The sequence below is a fragment of the Rhinolophus sinicus genome, chromosome 16 (assembly GCF_057876585.1).
Source record: "Rhinolophus sinicus isolate RSI-liver-muscle chromosome 16, RSI-T2T, whole genome shotgun sequence".
NCBI classification, from domain to species: domain Eukaryota; kingdom Metazoa; phylum Chordata; class Mammalia; order Chiroptera; family Rhinolophidae; genus Rhinolophus; species Rhinolophus sinicus.
Window position 1 is genome coordinate 51125541 of NC_142516.1, and position 12319 is coordinate 51137859.

The window sequence follows — 12319 nt, forward strand, 5'->3', positions numbered from 1 at the left end:
ATAAATACAAATAGCTAATAAACATGTTTTAAATTGTTTTATCATTACTTATCCAAAAAATGCAAATCCAAGTGAGATTTTGTTTTCAACTATCAGACTGGCAAAAATACAAAAAAAAAATTATAAAGATTGATTATATCCAGTATCAGACAGCATACATACAAAGAAACAAAATATTAAAGCACTATTGGTGGGAGTATAAAATGGCATGACCTTTCTAGAGAGCAATCCGGTAGTCGGTAAAAACATTCAAAATGTTCCAATCTTCTAGCCAGCAACTCCATTCATATTAAGTAACTACATGGACAGTTGCACAAATATGCACATACAATAATTAATTATAATACCAAAATACAAGAAACTACCTAAATGTCTATCTAGAGAATTGCTTAAATAAATTGATATTCATATAATGCCAAGGTTACTTATTACCATGAAAAGATGTTCAAGATATGACTGTAAAAAGTTAAAAAACAAATTGTATGACCCAACTTTTTAAGATTTGTATTTGTAAGGAGGAAGAAAGAAAGAGAGCACATGTGTGAGCAGAAGCACACACTAGAGTGCCAGAGTGAGCATACATACACACTCATTGACAGAAAACCTAAGATGTGACAGTAATCTTACAAGCAGATGTGCAGTAATCGTTGAACAGAATTTTTTTACTTTCTTCTTTGCATCTTTCTGAATTTTCTGAGCGTTTTACATTAAGCATATATCATTTTTGTAATCGTAACAATAAAATTGTTTTCACTTAAAATAATGTCAACTGTCATAAACCTCAGGTTCTGTAAACTTTCAAATGTTATTACTTTTAATACAAAATACTGATTACAAATCAGTTGATAGGGACACTGAATGAAAATGCACATTTCTCTTTCAAATGACAAGTTCAAAATCATAAATGGTTCATACTTGTTTTTATTCACAAATTATTTAGAATTTGTAATTAATTTTAAAATGTCACTTCAAAAAATAAAAGTGAAGCAGAAATGTTTAAGTGCTACAGAATACACTTTGCGTCAGGGTGCTATTTTTCTTTGAGAAATAACTTGCATATGTAAAGTCCTAGAGACTTCGATTCTATAGCTCAAAAAAAAATCTAGCATCACTTGGTGTGTTAACTCGGGAGCTTAACTTATGTTCGTTATTTACGAAGTGTAATGAGCATTCTCAACTACTAGCCATGGGTAAGATTATCCACAATTAATCGTGCTTTTCAGTTCAGCCATTGTACCCAGAGTATAAGCAGTTTAGTTATTTGCTTTGTAGATCTCTCAGTTCTATTTACTTTGCATGCCGCCAGGGTTCTAGAAAAAGAAATATTTAAAATCAGTAATTCAACTTGGATAGTGGATGAGCGAGTGGGCACCTACTACCCTCAGGGCTGAGTATGAATAACATCCAGATATACCACTACTCCATTCTACACCTGGGGACTCTGGCAACTTTTGGCGCCATTTTGATTGCCACAAGGACTGGGCAGGAAGAGTGATTCTAATGCCACTTTGGATCACATTTGCTAAACACGCTGCTTTGTGAGGACCCCACCAAGAACTACCCCAACCACAATGACAATGACAATAGTGGCCCTGTTGAAATAGGGACCATAATTTTCTTGTTCAATATTGTATTATTGGCCTACTACATAGGCCAGTAATTGTTGAATACATAGGCCAGTAATTGTTGAATGAAGTCAGAACAAGCAATTTTTAGCTTGAGTGACAGATATAATGTAAAATAATGAAGAGTGATAATGGAGAAACTAAATAGTTTTCTACCTCAACCCGAGACTGGTCTCCTACTTACAAGAATTCGAGGATCAGACACATCTATCCAAAATATCCAAAATAATGTAGAAAAGCATACGCAAATACAAATCATAAAAGGATTATCTTCCATTAAAATATCCAGGTATATGTTTCCCTCTATTAGTAAAGATAAGCAATTGTGTCCATTCAATACATACACACTGATGCCAACTAAGCTTAATTTTGCTTTGGCAACGAGGTGGCAAAACAGCCTACAGTTTAAGAGTACAGGCTCTGGAGTAAGACTGCTAGGGTTTAAATTTGGCTTTACCATGCATTACCTGAGTAATTTCCTCAACATACCATTCAAAGCTTGGCAATTTACTGAACATCTTCTAGCATCATTCTTCTCATCTATAAAATGGAACAATGAAACATATTTGCAAATGCCTATTCTAAGCCCCTGAGCCCGATGCATCACATAACCTAAAATTTTAGAATTTTAGAAAGTAATACTATAACACTCCAGGTGAATTGAGAGTAGCATTACATAACCATACACATTAACATCTCTGTAACTAAATGAATGAATGTTCAAAGTGTAGGAAAATAAAGACCCTTAAATAGCCCCATCTCCTTTAGTTCGGGTTTTACAGCTAAATTAGTTTTGCCACAAACTTAGGGAAACTGGTGGTTTTCAGAGCCTTTTGAAATTCAGAAGTGAATATAAGGGATTATGGATTTGTAGTACTTACTTCACTCAGAGTGATAATGTGAAGACTAAGTGAATATATATAAGGTACATACCCCAGTGCCTCACATACAGTTAAGTAGCACTTAATAAATATTGGTTATATTATAAAATATTAATTACTAAATGAAATACACGACTATGCAAGATAGCTAAGGGAGTCCACTGACTTGTATTAGCTGGGATGGGGGGAAGGATAGGGGTAAGTGGTCAGATGGGAACCTAAGATTATTATGCTAATTCAAATAAAACAAAACAAGAGCTGACTGACGGTAAATTGCAAGAAAATAATGTATGTGTCACACTGAACTCTTACGTAAACATTTATTTCCTTTTGACAAAAGGGAATTTTTCCCCAGGAGTTCAGATCTGAAGATATTTCACATTTTCTGCTTCACATGCGGTTTCCTACTTACAACTCTATATGGTGTTCTTCCTAAAAGTGGGTCTGATAATGAAGCTTCTGCTCAAGGTGAAACCTAAACTGGTTCCCACTTAATGTAAAAAAGCACTAAGTTTTTGTTGACCACAGTAGGACATAGTAAAATTTGAGAACCAAGAAGTATGTTGCACCCTGTCTCCCAAAATTGCCCATTTATCCCCTCCCTCTTCTATTGGTTTTCCTGATCCAAACTCCTAGAGAAACTCTAAGACTTATAGGGGGAATGAAGGAAACTCACTTGTTAAGAAGTACTCTGTGCCAAGTACTGGATTATGTACTTCACATATATCCCTTATTTAATTTTCACATGTCTGCAAGGCAACAGTTTTTATCCTCATATTACATAAGGATATTGAATTAATAAGTCGGTGAACCAAGATTCAGACTCAGGTTTGACTAAATCAAAAACCCATGAGCAGTTTGCACTAGACCACGTTCCCAAAGGATAGAGCTTCATTCTCACATTCTTGACTAATTATTGGTTTCCTTTTTACTTCTATTAAGTGTTTTTAAAATGCACATAATTATATGGAATTTGTAATATATTATCTCTCATATTAAGGGCATTTCAATTCTTTCTATAATCCCAAATTTGAAATGCACTTGCAGTTTTTATCTTAATTTATCTCTGAAAAAATAACAGGCTCTCCATAAACCACATATATCATATTTAGTTATAAGAGCATATTTATGTGCATATTGCATTACGTTTCCAAGCAATTTGTAGCACAATTTTAATCAAAGAACCCTAAACTTGGTAGAGACTGTAAAAATCAACCATATATTTAGTTGATAACCATTCTAGTCATAAAGACATTTATGGAGTATGACATCCCCCCCACCCCCAAGTATCTCTATTGCCACTCCAAGAGTTTAACGACCTTTTTGGGGAGTGTCTTTTTTATGACACATTAAAATCATCCTTTCTATAATTTAAACTCACTCTATTTAAGTCTGCCTTTCAAGGAGATAAAATAACTGTCATTTTGCTACTTTATTGATTTGCTCTGAAAGTTTGTAACCAAAAAAAAAGAAATACAAATAAATTTGGAAACAGATTGTAGGTTTTTCTCCTCCTTCTTTCTCTAGACTAAGTAATTTCCATAACTTGAACCTTTCCTCACTCCTGTCAAAGTCTATTTTTGCTACCCTTTTCGGTGCCTCTCCAATTTTTCCATGTTCAGAATGAACTGTGGAGAAAATACCTGAACATTTAAAGTGTCTGCTCCAGCACTGTAAGAGCTCAATGCCCAGTTTAAGAAAAATAATCTCCAGGGTCATGCTCATTTTTAAACATACAAAACTACTGACACATATTCAATTTGTAGAATGCTATGATTTGAGTCTAAACAATTACTCTAATCTTAAATTTGTGTGATTAATTTTTAACCCTTATTAAACTTAATGATGTTTTTGTCGGATCACTGATGGGAGTTATTTTCCATTTGCAAATTAGTAATTTCAGAGATTGTTATAATACAATTAGACTTAAATGTATACTTGGGTAAGGTAAAAATATATTTTTGAAATCCATTATTATCAAAGACTCTAGAATTCTATAATATGATGTAGGAACCATTCCTTGACACTTTTACCATAAATGCTACTAAAATCCATAAATGCTACTACACCTAGAATTTTCAGCTTATAGAAAGTACTTTTAAGAACGAATGTATTTAACTACCAGTCTTGGGATAATGAAATCCAAGCAATATTTCAAGTTGTATGAAAAATAATGATGCTTATTAATGTCACTTATGAGCAAGACATATATTTAATATGCAGTTTATAATTTAATTTTAATTTTTATATTTTAAATAGTACTCTATTTTAATACCAATTGTCATTAGCCCTAGGAAAAAGCTAGTAATTTGTGTACCCTGTGTAATGTGTTAATTCAGTACATATTAGTTCAAGAGGAACAGAAATAAAGGAAATGCCGAGTCTAATTCCTGTTTCTGGATCCACAATGTCAGTAGGAAAAGAGGTACATAACCTTTATTTTCACTTATAGCAGAATGCAAGAAGGAAAAGAGAGCCACAGTTTGCCACTCTAATTTACAGTCCTTGCAAAAAAGGAAAGCAGTATAGAGCACTGGCTCTGAAACCCTACCTTCTAATGAAACAGTGTGCTTTGATAGCTCCAAAGGAAAACAAAAGACAAAAAAAGGACCTGCTCTGCAGGCCACTGATATTCTCAAGGTGGCTCCAGAAGAACTTCTTTGATTGGAAGATATAATTTGAATTATTGAATAACTTGAATATAATTACTAATATAGTAGATCAGGATACTAGAGTAAGAGGCACAATTTCTAGGTTCACAGGCTAGATCTTCCATTTACTAACTGTGCAACTTTTGAAAGTTCTTCTTAACCTCTCTGGGTCTTGGGTTTCCCCATCCATAAGATGGAAACAATCCCCACTCCATATAGTGACTAGATGGGGAAAATTAAACGAGATGCTACACACACAGAAGAACTTTGTAAGGTGTGATCTACTATATAAATGTAAAAGTATATTATAATTACTGTCCTATATGCTATGCAATACATAAAAACAAACATTTTTCCTTCCTTACCACTACCCTTCCCAAGTCAACTTCCTTATTTCACATATAAGAAAGGATTTTAATGCTATCAAAATGAAAAGTCCAAAAATCAGATTAAAAGGGAAAAAAATGTGGGAAGGAGAGACACATAGAGAATTGCCCTCTCTTGCTTCTTGGAATAATTCAAGGTTAGCTCATCTCCCACTATTTTCTCAAGGGAAAGACTCCACAGACACATCTTTTGGTTATTGTAAATTTCCTCTAAACTATTTTTAATAAACATCTGTAAGCACTTTTAAGAGAACTTCACCATAGAAACTCTTTTCTCCAGGCTCACACAAGCTTTCACAATTATTAAGTATGATATCAATGTCCCTCTCGGATGCCTTCAATCATAAAAGTTGAGTGATAAGGAAAAAGAATCAGATTTATTTGTTTGATATAGATAACTCAAATGGTTTGAGAAATATGATAAAGTTGCAAGATTTCCTAAGACTACTTGAGAGTTGGTACTGAAACCCTTTAAATATACTGTGATAAAGATTATTGTAGCTCTTAAAGTATTACTTCTGTACATAAATGCATCCCTTTTTGTTACAAATCATGTTCCAAAGGTCTTAGACACAAAACTATCCAATTCATCTTTCCTTATAGCCATAAAAAAAATTGGAAAAAATAGGAAAATTTTTGGTGTACCCTTTGGAGGACTTTTATAAAGCCACAGGGTGAAATGAAGGATATAGCTCTAGTTAATTTTTCTCAAGTCTTGGTTAAGTCTCTTAACCAGCAGATTATGCATGTATCTTCTCACAGAAGCTAAAGCCTGAAGAAATATTAAAATAGCAATGTTTTATCATCTTGAACGTACTGGCAATTGCATTTCAACTATGTGGAAAGATAGGGGAGTAATCTGTGTGCAAACATAATCTCAAAGACTAGTGATGATGAACAGTTTACAGATGAACAGCTTACATGTACTCAGACTCTATGCCTAGCCCTCTGATACCTCTCCCACAAGACCCCACCACCACCATCAGGGCTCTTTTCACCTTTCTTCATGTTAATGGAAGGCCTCTCTTTAAAGTACTATTGTAGTGGAAGCCAAAGTTCACACACCAAACTGCTGCACTATCCTACAAAACCAACCCATTATTGAATAGGGGAATCATGACACCAGCACTGTGTTAGCCAATTATTCCACCAAATAATTAATACCGACTGATCCCCATGATACCATGTCATTGGCTGGATTGCCTAAGGAGCTGCTATATTTCACTATCTTTAATTTGAAGTTACTCTGACACAGGCTTGATGTTTGGTAATCTGTGCAACAACTATGGAAATGCATGTGGCATGTACACTTCATTCACTGCCCTTTTAGAAGGTAATTCCCAGGCGTCATGTGGGGTGACACATGGGTACCAAACAGATGGGAAAAGACTAATATAAGAGTCAAGTTTGTGTTCTCGTTAAATGACCCTGATTAATGCCTAGGCATTTCACATTAGAGGAGCCTCAATGCCCTTTCTCGCTATTTCCCTATAAACTATGTGTGCTAGCCGTTACTTTTCAATGTATCATGCCTTTAATCCTACTTCGGGCAGGCTGGGGAGGCAGGTACCATGCTTCCCTGAAAATAAGACCAGGTCTTATACTAATTTTTGCTCCAAAAGACGCATTAGGGCTTATGTTCAGGGGATGTCATCCTGAAAAATCATGCTAGGGCTTATCTTCCGGTTAGGTCTTATTTTCGGGGAAACGCAGTAGGAAAGAGGAGTTCTCTCATGGTTTCTATAGCCCCATGAAACCTATGCTATCCGAAGCATTTAAAATAATAACTACCCAAAGGAGGTCTTTCTGTTTTTTATATAACTCGAGTTTTTTAATGAAAGATATAAACAAGGAACACATGATCCCAGAGAGCTGTAAAAAGACTATCAGAAGACAGAAGGTGAAGGTATAACATTTGACATTACTGACTAGCCCCTCTATCCCTTAATCCAAATATCCCGGTTGGCTCACCCCATGTGAGTGAGTCTACCCCAACATACATGGGTTCAGAAAATGTTGCAAAATATTGTGTTAAAATCAATGACTCGTCCTTTAATCCAGCAATTTAACCATGATGTCCTTGATTTTGTCTGTAACTGACATGTTTTCAATACCTGTCAGGTCCTCTGATTTAAATGCTAATAAACTTTCTATGACCTGCAGCCATAAAAATAATAACTAGCCACATAAAAATGTGAAGCTCAATCTAATACTGTTTTGTCTTAAACATATATAAGTAGTGAAAGAAAATAAAGTTCCTCACCACATTCACTATTGCCAACCATCATGACAGGAAAACCCTATCTCAAAATCTTATACATAAAACGTTATTGAAAAAATTTGAACATGAGATCCCATCTTTGACATATTAAAATACTGTTTTGCATACATATAGTTCATTATTTATAGAGAACATGTGATCGATTACCTCATATTCTTTCCATGAGCCAAACTCAATGTATTCTCTACCATAAAATGCCAGAATGATCAAGTGGCCTAAAATATTAAAAGCAAGAAGAATTAGGAAAACATTAAAAATGAATTCTTTAATATCTAGAAGCAATGTGATTATTTTAAATTACTGAGTTTGTGAATATCAATTGCCATATAACTGAATTATTTTTAAAGTATTTCTTTGCAAGACAATATCTATATTTTTAAAAGTTTCTATTTAACCAAAAAATATAAAGTGTTTTGATTTTACAGGGAAGGAGAGAGAAATTTCATTTTTGAAAGAATTAGAATTCAAAGTATAAACATTATTCTAATAATCAGGAAAAATATAAATTAGTGAAAATAATTAAAAGAATGATTATTGAAAAAAATCTGTACTTTTAAAAATTGTGAAGATGAAAGACCAAACAATTCTAAGAATCAGCCTGCTCACTTCTTGTATACAGAGAAGCAAAAGTGAGAAAGGATTAGCAGCTGATATACCTTTGCTCATTCCTTAATAATAAATAAGATTTGTTTCTTAAAAATAAACAAGCAAAAATGCATAAACAGGTCACAATGCTAAGGTAATTAATAAAACTTGCATGATTATTCAGTTTTCTGGAAATTTTAAAAAGAAATCTTTGGTTCAAGAACAGGCAAGATTATTTTAAGCTAATGATTTTTATTGGCTAATAAAGTAAATTTAGGGTAACACTGCTATACAAACATGTATTTAAATGCATTTGTATATACAAGTATATATGCTATCGTGTTTCCCTGGCAGTAAAACCTAGCCAGCCAATCAGCTCTAATGTGTCTTTTGGAGCAAAACTTAATATAAGACCTGGTCTTATTTTACTATAAGACCGGGATAATATAATATAATATAATATAATATAATATAATATAATATAATATAATATAACCGGGTCTTATATTAATTTTTACTCCAAAGACGCACTGGAGCTGATTGTCCGGCTAGGTCTTATTTTTGGGGAAACAGGGTATATCTTTTTGGCCCTAACTTTGGCCCATTATATCAGAGATCAGTTTAGTACAGAGTATATCTGATCATTTAGTCAACTATAAACAGCATCATAGATGCCCTGGCAGGATTTAGTTTTGTTTGTTTTCATTTTTTTTTAAAGGTAAAGGTGACATTAAGTGACAGTTGCCATAAATTTTTATGTTGGTCCATTGAACTTAGAAAAATAACAAAGCAAACAGGCACAGCTGAGTATATATGAACAGGCAACAGTCTAAATACACACACATATTTGGGGTTACCTGAACAAGACAAGGATCACTAAAATAATCACAGGTGTTTGCTGTGTATTTAGGCGATTACAAATCAGATACAGTAAAAATGTAATAATTTACACCAATTAATACACCAGTTCTCAAAAAGAACTTGACTATTTTAACCTTATTGTAAGGTTTTCCTGTTACTATTGTCATGAAATATAGGATATTCCTTGACATGAGGTATTACTGTACACACTTATTATAAAATGTGACTAAATAATACTTTCTAACAACTTTGAGCAAAATGACTGTTATACATACCTGTTTCTAAGATAATTCTACCCTAGTCTTTGAATTCTTTTCTCCAGCTATGCTCCTCTACATCTAACTTGTTAAGTGAATATCAGTTAGAAAATTCAAGCTAATCTGGTCACCTGCATCTTCTACTCCTCTCCAAAAAGGTTACAAGTAATACCTTCTGTTGGAACACAGCTTTCATTGCCTCATTCTGATACTAACGCAACACCCAAGATCTCTTCATTTCTTGAATTACTTTAAGTTCCTCAGCCACCATACCAGTTCACTGATGACACAAATTTGTCTTTGCCACTTATCATTTTAACCTTAAAATCTAATTAATTTCCTAGAAAGCTTGTTCTCATATATTATTATTCAATTATTCATTTAAGAAAGAATTGCAACTATGTTAGATGCCACACATACAAATATTAAATATACATGGTCCGCACACACAAGTAGTTCACACACTACCATGCCAATCACAGCAAGATGCTCCCTCCCTCACAACTCTACACTGGCCCCACGAGAACTTATTTTCCTTGTTTCTTCGCATGTTCTACAATGACTTTCTTCTCACATCTCTGACACAGCTATGCAAAGTATCTTCACCTTGCCTTTCAACATTTATTGAGTCACTACTATGTGCTTGGCAATGTGCTAGAAGTTGATTAGGTGCTGGAAGACACAATGCTGAGCAAAACATAGTTATTTTGCATTCAGGTCCCACCTCATCTGCTCCCACATTCTGTCCTAACTTTCTCAGTGGCTTTCAAATTCTCCAGGAATCCAGTGATCTTTCACCTTTTTCACTCTCATTTTCACAGATCGCACAATGAACAATAAACACGTCCTACTGATTTGTCACTCATGTCAGATGATCCCTTCCAGCACCACCCTGAGACAGAGGCAAAAGGGGCCATTGCCCTAGGCCTTGCATTTTAGAGAACCCAATTTGGCCCACTGGCCAGGTACTTCCTCGTGAAGTGAGAAGTCTGCAGAGCACAGGGCCATCCTTTCTGACTCCTCTGGAGTTGACCTCACCAGACTCCCAGAACCCCCAATTCCGATGCAGAACCCTAGACTATCAATCCTCAGGCATATTCACCTCAAGGTCTGAGTAGTAGTCAAGAGCTAGCTTGTAAGGGGTAAGGCAAGGTTGCTTGGGGAGCAAGCATGTGGACATGCTATGGCAAAGAGCCTAGGATATGGGCAAAAGGAGGTATGACTGTAGGACAGGAACGAGGTGACAGAGGCCAGTTCTCCCTTTGCCACTATGTTCTGAAACAGAACTGAAAAAAACCTGAGAATTCTAAAAGGTCATCCATCTCATTAGAAACTGCATTTGTCAAATTTGGAGGCAAGAGTATATTTTATTTAACAGTTAGCTGCAACATTTAAGAGTGTAGAAATATAATGAGTGAGTTTCCATCTGTATTCTTGCACCCATTACTGTTAAGGATGGGCCTGGTTTCCACATCCTGTTCACACTGAAGGTTCCCCTGTTCTGATCTTCCATATAACCTATCAAACAATGATGGTTATAATAGTAGTGGCAGTCACAGCAGTAGTTGAACAAGTAGCATTGATAATACCTCTTACAGAAGGTCTTAGCATAGTACACCAAGCATCTAATCTATACTATACAAACCTCTTTCACATCCATTTTGTTACTTACAACCTCCACTGGCAAGTTACCTACATCTTATCCATAAATTGAAAGTAGTAACAGAGTGGCAGAAGAATTCTAACCCTGGTCTTTCTGAATTAAAAGCCCAGGTTCTTCACACTATATTTCCTATTGACTAAAAGAGGTTTACCTGGCTTCGGATCCACTCTCTGGTAATCTTCACAGATCTGCCAGACTCATCTCCTTAAAGCACCGCTTTCATCTTCACATTTGATCCACTTTGAAAATATATTCTCTGATTATGCTCTAAGTTTGAAATCCTCAGCCTGATTTTCCTTTTCACTCCACCTGCTTCATTAATTCCCAACAAACTCTTCAAAACAAAATGTACCTCTAGCATGTGCTTAATCCCTTCCTTACAGCCAATACACCTCACAAACCACCTTCAAGATCCATATCGTGCCTTACCTCCTCCCCGAAGACGTCTCTAACTACTCAAGCCCCAAGTCTTTTTTCTATACCCCCCATAACACTGATAGTTTCTGATCAGTCAGCAAGTAAATGAGCTATGTACATAGCATGGCCAGAACCAGAAAGGATACCTCACTCCTTTTGACTGGAAATCATTGTATGGAGTTAATCTTGTTGAAAGGCAGTATATGTAGGAGAGACTGGCAAAGAGTCTCTCAAGACAGAGCACCTGGCTGAAAATCTGCCTCGAGCATAGACTTTGCTGTTAAGTTTGCATAATAAACTAATTATTAGTTTTTATAATAAGCAGACCTTTGGCTCTGGAACCCATTTATATCTTAAATTTTTTGAGAACCCCAAAGACGTTCGGTTCATAGGCATATCTAGTTGTGCACTGGTAAATGTTTAACAGCCAGCTCTCCTTCCTTCCCCCACCAAAACAGCCAGATCTGTAGTTTCTCCTAATTTCCATGGTGTAAATTACTCCCATCATGGCTAGTTTCACGTTAGTATGTCACATCTAAATGCAGTTAAGAAGAGAGGAGCAACATTGCTCTCTTCAGTGGGTAAGAACAGGCTCCAGTACATCACTAGTTGTTTCTATCTATATTCATCATATTACAAATTAAATGGAGAAATGTAATATATTTATCAATTTGAAAATAACAATAAAACCAATACATCTTAACATACTGTT

General features: G+C 35.0%; 1 protein-coding gene across 7 annotated transcripts in view; it reads right to left on the bottom strand.

Annotated features, from left to right (window-relative positions):
- Nucleotides 1-12319, bottom strand: part of RFX3 (regulatory factor X3) — a 265759-nt gene that overhangs the window by 223669 nt on the left and 29771 nt on the right. The window contains exon 2 of one of the 7 annotated variants that reach the window (XM_074330488.2): nt 7972-8039. The exons of the other annotated variants lie outside the window; for them this stretch is intronic. The gene's annotated coding sequence lies outside the window, so the exon portion shown is untranslated. The remainder of the gene's footprint in view (nt 1-7971; nt 8040-12319) is intronic. 7 annotated transcript variants of the gene reach the window in all.